Genomic DNA, 7,574 nt, shown 5'->3' with positions numbered 1-7,574 from the left:
TAGGATTCTATACAGTTTTGTTTGTATCTTATCTTTTCAACTGTTTTCTGAAATGTGAAATAAATCAAATGAGAAATTATAAATACAAATATTTATTATGTAACAGAATCAAAATTAAAGTATGTTAACAAAGTAGTTTACAAATTATTATTAAAACGTTTACTTGTTTAACAAGTTCAAGTATTTTTATAAGCGGTGTATTTATATCTGTAATCAAACTATGCTGTACAGGAATAAAGTGAGAAAAAAAATTCAATGAAATGCCTAACGAACTTTAAAAATATTTGTACAATGGATATGGAAAGTTAGAAAGTCTAAAAGATTCACATTAAATTGTTATTTAAGTATTTTTTTATATAAAAATAAATATAAGATGCATATAATGTTGGATAATAAAAGTAGGGGCATAAAACAAACAGTAACAGTGCATAAAGCTAAATCAATATTGTAGAAGTACAATAAAGAATTTAAAGTATTATTACTAAATATCAAATTATTTCATTATAATTAGACTAATATAACCAAGTAATTTTATAAATATACAGTTAATCATCATTAAATATTGCTGAAATTCACCTTGTTATCAAGTTATAAATAACCTAACTTATAAAAATAAGGCAGTTTGCTTTATTCTTATTCTATATTTGACATCATAAAAAGCATATTTATATACTTATACATGTAATTAAAATGAAAAATTCTTCCTAACTAAAACAAACATGATTGCCAAAGTAACATGTTAAGTGTAAGAATATCTATGAAGTAACCATAAAACTGTTTTTTCACTGTTTAAAAAAGAACAATTTCTAAATTATTAATTACTTGCTTATTTCACTTAAAAATGAAAGACCGAAACTACGAATAGTTTTAATTATGATAGTTTTTAACAATTTTAAACAAAATGCACTTTAATATTTCACAATTAGAGTTCCAATAGTATTTTAAAAATATTATATATATATAAAACATTCTAAACAATGTTTTATATCTTCTAATTAATGTATACCAAGTTTGCATAAGATATTTTTCATATCATTATATACATTTATATAAATCTTACTTATAGAAAACATTTCTTCCCTATGCAAATACTTGTTTTAAATTCCATCTAAAGAACTTAAAAGCAATCATCTTTATAGTCAAAGTGCTAATTTTGTAATTATATACATCGTCCATTAAACCTTTTGACCTATTACAAGTTTTGTTAAAATATTAAGTTAATTTTATTGTATTTGTTTCATTTAAATTTTCCAAAACAAGTTCTATCTTTTTGAAATATTAATGAGAGAAATGTGTGTTAATGTTTCAGTCAATAAAAAATTCCAGAAAAATTGGATTATTTTAACAGTTTTGAAGTCTATTCAGTTACATAGCAAGAAAAGGGCAGAGGGAATACTTGGGCACAGGGACAAGTATATTTTATGTCTCCAAATATTAAATGAAAATAAAATCACCGAGCTTTCCTTAACAGATAAAAATAATCACAAAGTTGTTAATGAAAAGTTAAATTTTGAAAATGTTAAACAACTGTTTTATTCATCATCAGTACATATTAAAACATAATTACATAGATACATTTCTTATATACCACAAATCCACACTACAGTTTAGCTTGTAATATTTGTCATCATTTAAATTATTGATGTAGTTTTATACAAATTTTGGAAGATAAAATTAGCTCCAAAAGCAAGGCACTGTTTTAAAATTTAAAAAAATTAAATATTGAGAATGTCAAATAATGTTTTTCTTGATTTTTGGTGTGATGCATAACTCTGCTTACAGTTTTCTTCACATATATATATTCAATGCTTACTGAACAGATTTATATACAGACATGGTCCATGGGTCCTGGGCTCCTCCAGAATCAAATAATTATAAGAACCTATTTGAATTTAATTTGTCAGCAAAGGTTTAACATCATATATTTCTTTCAAAAATAGATAACAATACCATTTGAACCAGAAAACCAATCGACTTTGATAAAGTTATCACAACATTTATGAAGCAGCCCAGAAAGATAAAATTATAAATAATCTGTTTTGTATATTTTGTATTTGTTATTTTTTAAACACAAATAAAATCAAAAAGGTAGAGATAAAAATAAGTTTTTTTCATTCAAGGAAAAGTTACTGTTTTCTACAAAATGTTTCTGGCTTCATGTCTGTAGTGTTTATATATATTCCATTTTTGTTTTTCTATCACATTCACAACTTACCACTTTCTAATTACTGTAAACATTTATAGAATTTTTATAAAAGTTAAAATCTCTCCATTGTTTTCATTCTTTGAAACACTTAATTCTGTCTTTTTACATGATAGAAATGCTTCCATAAAATTTACAATAAAAATACAATAAACTAATTAATATAACTATTTCAACTTTAGTTAATAAATGAGAGGATGGACAATTGTAACTTACAAAACAAAATTTAATAAATTTGTATTACTATATTTATTCTAACAAACAGCAGGCTCTAAATTGCAGTTGTATTCTTTATTAGAATAAAAACAGCATTAACACAGTTTTTAAATACCAGAATATCTTTAGTTTTAACATCAATGCATTACAAAAACTATTTCATATTGAAAAAAAATAAGTAGTAATGCAATCATGCAAATAAATTGCCAAACTTTGAATTAAATTTTTCTGGAAGGCTTCACTCGCGAGATAAATTTGGAATGAAAAATGGTTGCTACACATGTCAAAAAAAAAAAAAAAATCAATCAAATATTAAAACTTGAATGTGAATTTACATGTAAGGCTGCTGCAAAGAATTTTTTAAAATTGAGAGCAATCTCATAGAAAAGCAAGTATGAATACTTTTGCTTCAAATTAAAATGGAGATTTTTATCGAAAAACGTTAGATCAGATCAATTTGGATAAAAATAAAATTGAATTCACCCAACTACATTAAACCAATCATTAAAATAAAGGTGAATAAAAACAGAATTGGATGTACTTCATGTTTGTGTGCCTTTGGCATGTAAACAACACTGATCTCTGTTCTCTCTGTGCAATTATCAATTAAATGATTGAAATCTTACACATACACAGACTTTAAACATCAAAACAGTATTGTCACAGCTTTGCCAGACTGTTGATTTAGTTAATAAAATAAAGTTTTAAATGCTTATGATTTTATGAATTTTTCCTCCTTTCTAATTTATCTATAATCATGAAAATTTTGTTCCGAAGATGTCTAAAAACTTTTAAGATGAAGCCTAAAAAAATTTTTTTTTTAATATTTTTAAAATCTGTGTATTACTTATCATAACTAATTATTTAAATTTGTACAGTCATACTATTTGAACATACTTATTTACCAATTTCATCAATTATACATTTACATATTTATTAAAATACCTAAAATTTTTAAATACTACAAATAAAGTTATTCTAAAAAGATGTAGAATTATTTTAAATTGAACATTATTGAATTTGGTTACATAAAATAGATGAATGTCATTAAACTTTGTAAACCATCTAAATATAGATATATATACTTCTACTAAACTTGAAGGATGAGATTAGCAAATAGCTGAGAATCAATAATTCTGTAAAAATGTTCTTCAATATTACATCATCAAGTGATTCAACTTCAATGGGATTTCCACACTTGTCTGAAGACAGTTATCATACAAAAAAAAACATTGTCTGATTATATTTATTTCACCTTAAAAACAATAGTTTCCTTAGTTTATAAAACTAGAAACTGATTCTATGTTAATTAAGATGAATAAGAATTTAAATATTATTATTTGAGAGTAATCTTTAATCAGAAATAGTCTCAGGAAAGAAATTATAATGAATAATTTAAGATTTCTAATAAAATCTACAGAGATTTAAATTTCTATCTTTAGACTTGCTGATTAACTAATTATAATATAAGGTTAATGTTACCTTAGGTGCCAAGATGGCGGCTCGTCTCCGATTCCAGCAAGGAAACAGTGGGACGCATGTTCTAACCTAACCTATTCTAATAATTTGGTTGCTAATAATTATGGCAATTTATTAAAATAGGTTAGATTAGGTTAGGTTAGAATGTGCGTCCCACTGTTTCGTTGCTGGAATCAGAGGCGAGCCACCACCTTGGCACCTAAGATAACAGTAACCTTATATAACTATAGATTAGTACTGTACAAGCTTAGTGAATTATAGGAATATGTAGCTACTGCTCTGTATTTTTTATCTCAAAGTCTACCAAACCTGCCTTCTCGATACTTTTCTTTTAAAGTTATTTTTAGATCATTGTAATCCATCTTTGTGATTCAAATTTAACTATTCAAATAGAAACATTAGTTCATTGAAAGAACAAGAGCCAATAAATTGTTTTAACATATAAACTTACATATTAACTCAAGTATTGTGGCATGTAATTTTAAATGCTAAAACAATTTGTTGGCTCTTGTTCTTTCAGTAAATTAACATTTCTATTTCAGCAGTAAAAGATGCTTGGAATTCACCAAATTAATTATACAAAGATGAAGTACATCAGTCTAAATATGTTTGATGTATACTCTGCCATTGAAATTTGCCATTTAATCATTAATATGTTATTTTAAGAATATTAAAAGTATATACTTGTTAGAGATAGAGATAAACATTTTAATAAATAAACTAACAACTAATTCTTCCTTTATATATTACTGATTATACAAGAATACTGCTTTGTAATTAAGAAGAATTAACTTACGGTCAAATAAGCATTCAGCGTACAAGTCTCAATTATATTTTTGCCTCAAAATAGATCTGTGGTTAAAATATTTAACTATAATTTCAAGTCACAGTTTTTAGTATAATAAATATTTTAATGTTTTAATCTTTAAAAACTAAACTTCAAAGATTTTGGTCTTTTAAAAAATAGAAACGTTTGAGTCTAGATGTATTTTGTTTAAAGCTGTACAAGAGTTCAAAACAATGTTTATTTTGATCCAATTTATATTAGCAACAAGAAAAATGTTTTACTAGGTCTGTTTTGCCAGGACGGCGCATGCTTTTATTTCTATTTGATATAATTCTTCCGCTTTTACAGACACATACCAAAACCGAGTTCGACTGGACGTCAGAGCGAAAGCCATCTCCGAGAAAAACAAACAAACCTAAAACGTAACTTAACACTTATCTTGGTCTCAATCTAAGACTGCTGCCAAAATAAGGGATGATGGGAAAATTTGATATCCTATAGCTAACATTGTTGTTAAAAATTATTTGATTATATAATAATAAAGAAACATTATTACATAGAAAAATAGTTGAGTTTATATTTATGATACTGCATTAAAGTGACTAATGAATGTTAATTACTAGATTTGAATTTGTTTAAGAGATCTTAAAATATTTAAAAATTTTTAATACTTTTTAACTATAGATCCGGTACATAAATAGATGATTTTTTAATTATTAATTCAAAGAAAATATACCGTGCTTTAGTAATGTTGAAGTATTTGTATTTTTATTCTTTTTTCCTTATTTATAATAATAAATTAAAATAATTTACTGTAATACCGGCTCTTCATTATATATATATGCACAATAAATTATAATAATTTGTAGCCGAAAAAATCAAATACTTCCGGTTAAATAAACAATATCTTAGCCCCTAGAATTTAATTGTAAGTCTTTTCGGAGTTGTTTTATGTTTAAATTTTATACATTCAATTTATACAAAAGAAAAAAAGCTAATTATTTAGGTTCATTTTTTTATATATAAATTGATTTGCAAGATTGCAAATGCATAAACATTGCTTATCAATTAAAACTATGCAATTATATTTAACGACATAGCTTACGAAGTAAATCATTTTTCTCTACATAACATTGCATTTATATATAGAGATAAATATTAAAAGATTATTTACATGCTATGTTTACACATTTGGAATCTTACAATCATTTGTATTTAAGGAAAACTTTTGTATATTTAAAGGTGTATATTATATTATATTAAAGGTGTATAAATATTTTAGCTAAGGTATGAATTTATGGTGCGATTATTCTGCTTTTATACAAGAAATAAAGTTTTAATTGTTAATAAATCATAACACTTAATGTAATATAGACTAATATGCAAAAATTTATTTCATTTTTATCACTTTAAGGGGGAGGGAAAAAAAAAGCCTTACAACATTCCTGGTATTATCAATAAAAATCAAGGATATTTATTTATAAAACTACTGTAGAAAATTAATCTATTCTTTCTTTTATTACTTTTACGCTCAAAAAGTTAAAATATGTAACAATCGGGTCGAAATTGATGTTTTTCTTCCGTATGGCTTCAGGCCTTGATTGACACTATTTAACAATCGACTCTAAAAAGTTCTATTTGCAAACGACAACTTGAGGTCGATTTAAATTTAGAAAGAGGAAATAAACTCTCGTTTCTTAAATCGGTAGCGGAAATACTATCTATAGAACTTAACTGGTTAAAATTAAATTTAATTTATGCTTCGACACTCGGTCAAGTAGCGAAAAAAAAAGAGCGGGGGGGTCTAGTAGAATCAGGGAAGCATTTTTTTTTTTTTTTTTTTTTTTCTTTTTCCTCCGCTCTATCTATCTATATATCTTCTTTTAAGTGTTTAGATTATAAGGTGAATGCCGAGTAAATTTAACGCGTTTCGAAGGGTGAAAAAAAATGTTTTCCGATTTTTTTCCAAGCCGGATAGTGCGGAAAAGTAGGTTAAAGCGCGCCACTACTTACCTGGTGTCGTAGGGTGTAGCAGCGTGTCTGCGTCTTCCAACCCCTTATCGTATTACCCGCTGCGTTCGCTCATCCACTTGCGACTTGGCATCGATCGTACCCATCATGCAATCTTCTCGGAAGTGCAGTTGAATGCCGGGTAATTTCCGCGCCGTACTGTACATGTGATAGTGCGAAAAGCCACGTGAACAGCTGGTAGCCGGACTGACTCCGTAGCATTCTGCGACAGTCTAGATGGCGACGCATTGACTCTCTGCTGGGCCGTGGCTACTAGATACGGCATGTGCCTATGCAAATACGTGCCTATTCATGGTATATAAGGTTGATTAGCATCATTTTTTTTCCACCGAAGCCAGAGTTTAATTTCTAAAAAGGAGTTTAAAGTTGAAAATTCTATTGTGGAAACTACCCAGATATACAGGCAACTATTCATTTCGTATATTATATATATATATACGTATATATATATTCTCGTGACTTTATAATATTACACAATTTTTTGTGTGCGTTCTAGCGAGGGCTGTATTTACGTCGTTGAATTCTTCACTCAATTTTCCATTCCTTTTTTTTTAATTCCCGCTGCTTCTACAAAAATACAATCACGACGACTGAGAATTTGGGACCTGGATGTACGGACGTTATGTCCATGAATATATCAAACGTAAGTTTTCTTTCTTTTTCTAATTGTAATTTTCGTTTAATAGTATTTTTAAAATAATAATTCTAGTCTTATCACGAGATTTCTGTGTGTAAAGACAAAGCCGTAACGTGGAAAAAACCGATGAGAAATATTCACGTGACGTTGTCTTTTACGCCCTTCCCACCCCTTACTGCATAGTGCTTCCTCGTAATTACACTGTAAGGTCTTGCTGCCGG

At 27.1% G+C, this 7,574-nt stretch overlaps 1 protein-coding gene and 1 long non-coding RNA gene across 2 annotated transcripts in view; one reads left to right on the top strand and one right to left on the bottom strand.

Moving 5' to 3' along the window:
- Positions 1-7,574, top strand: part of orb (polyadenylation element binding protein orb) — a 59,356-nt gene that overhangs the window by 28,256 nt on the left and 23,526 nt on the right.
- Positions 6-6,927, bottom strand: LOC136968825 (uncharacterized). The gene is made up of 2 exons (XR_010879709.1): positions 6,699-6,927; positions 6-47 (listed from the first exon to the last, which is right to left on the bottom strand). It is a non-coding gene; the product is annotated as an uncharacterized lncRNA (long non-coding RNA).

This window comes from Centruroides vittatus, unplaced genomic scaffold (genome assembly GCF_030686945.1).
Source record: "Centruroides vittatus isolate TY-2023 unplaced genomic scaffold, ASM3068694v2 contig_1620, whole genome shotgun sequence".
NCBI classification, from domain to species: domain Eukaryota; kingdom Metazoa; phylum Arthropoda; class Arachnida; order Scorpiones; family Buthidae; genus Centruroides; species Centruroides vittatus.
The sequence above is the reverse complement of the archived record's forward strand: the minus strand, read 5'-3'. Positions and strand labels throughout refer to the sequence as shown.